This window comes from Schistocerca americana, chromosome 7 (assembly GCF_021461395.2).
Source record: "Schistocerca americana isolate TAMUIC-IGC-003095 chromosome 7, iqSchAmer2.1, whole genome shotgun sequence".
Classification (NCBI taxonomy): Eukaryota; Metazoa; Arthropoda; class Insecta; order Orthoptera; family Acrididae; genus Schistocerca; species Schistocerca americana.
Window position 1 is genome coordinate 605,437,105 of NC_060125.1, and position 1,888 is coordinate 605,438,992.

Here is a 1,888-nt window from a genome sequence, read left to right on the forward strand (position 1 = left end):
ACACTCACAATAGGTTCTCTCTCATCACGCGGTTTGCGAGCAAGTGTACAAGTGTAACGCAGCATATTGCCAAATACTGGCGACGATACCTGGTTATGTACAGTGGAATGTACAGGTATTTCCATGCAACCTTCTCGGAGTGTGATTTCTTTTTCTCTATCGATGGGTCGATTTTACCTGCACCAGGAAACTATTGTACGTGTACTATTGTGCCTGTCACGACGTGGCATGGACTCGACTAATGTCTGAAACAGTGCTGGAGGGAATTGACGACATGAATCCTGCAGGGCTGTCCATAAATCCGTAAGAGTACGAGAGGGTGGAGATCTCTTCTGGACAGCACGTTGAAAGGCATCCCAGGTATGCTCAATTATATATATGAAGGTAGTATCTGTTCCCGAAAGAACAGATACCATTGATGACCGTGCAGCTTCTCTAGAATGAAATGATGATTAAATCGACACCATAGCTGCAAACAGGCGTTCATTTACATAATTGGGGACAGGTTAAAATGTGTGCTGCGACCACGACTCGAACCCGGGATCTCCTGTTTACAGGGCGTGAGCAACCGAGGGCACAAAGGATATTGCGCCTGCAGGGACTTATCCCTTGCATGTTCCCCGATTCTACCTTCATATATAGTTAAAATATGGCTACCTGGCCATTGACCATCTTGTGCGAACGCACACGGTATGCCCCAACCCTTACGGGACTTGGTAGATTAATCAGCCACGAGTAATGAGTGTGACATCTATTAGGCGCACTACGAATGTAGTGGTGTGGACATGTTGGGATGTGGATCTGTCGGGGAGCGTGCAAGGGATAAGTCCCTGCAGGCGCACTATCCTCTGTGCCCTCGGTGGCTCAGATGGATAGAGCGTCTGCCATGTAAGCAGGAGATCCCGGGTTCGAGTCCCGGCCGGGGTACACATCTTCACATGTCCCCAATGATGTATATCAACCCCTGTTTGCAGCTAGGGTGTCGATTTAATTATCATTTCATGCTCAATAATGTTCATGTCTGGGGAATTTGGCGGTCAGTAGAAGTGTTTAAACACAGAAGAGTGTTCCTGGAGCCACTCTGCATCAATTATGGACGCATAGGGTGTCGCATTTCCTGTTGGAATTCCCCAAGTCTGTGGGAATGCACAATGGACATGAATGCAGGTGATCAGACAGGATGCTTACATATGTGTCACCTGTCAGAGTCGTATCTAGATGTCTCAGTGGTCCCTTATCACTCCGACTGCACACGTCCCACACCATTACAGAACCTCCGCCACCTTGAACAGTCCCCTGCTGACATGCAGGGTCCATGGGTTCATGAGGTTGTCTCCATACCCGTACACGTCCATCCGCTCGATACAATTTGAAACGCGATTCGTCCGACCAGGCAACATGTATCCAGTAATCAACAGCCCAATGTCGGTGTTGACGGATCCATGCGAGGCGTAAAGCTTTGTGCCGCACAGTCATCATGGGTACACGAGTGGGCCTTCGGCTCCGAAAGCCCATATCGATGATGTTTCGTTGATGGTTTGCACGCTGACACTTGTTGATGGCTCCGGATGGAAATCTGCATCAATTTGCAAAAGGGTCGCACTTCTGTCGCGTTGAACGATTCTCTTCAGCTATCGTTGGTGCCGTTCTTGCAGGATCTTTTTCCGGCAGCAGCGATGTCGGCGATTTGACGTTTTACCGGATTCATAATATTCACGATAGACTCGTGACATGGTCGTAAGGGAAAATCCCTACTTCATCGCTACCTCTGAGATGCTGTGTCCCATCGCTCGTGCGCCGACTGTAACACCACGTTAAAACTCACTTAAATCTTGATAACATGCCATTGTAGTAACAGTAACTAATCTAACAACTACGCCAGACATTT

The 1,888-nt window shown here is 48.3% G+C and overlaps 1 non-coding gene across 1 annotated transcript; it reads left to right on the forward strand.

The window, feature by feature from the left end:
* The first annotated feature begins 852 nt into the window (after positions 1-852).
* On the forward strand, positions 853-927 carry Trnat-ugu. Its single transcript has one exon. It is a non-coding gene; the product is annotated as a tRNA-Thr (tRNA).
* Positions 928-1,888: the final 961 nt, after the last annotated feature.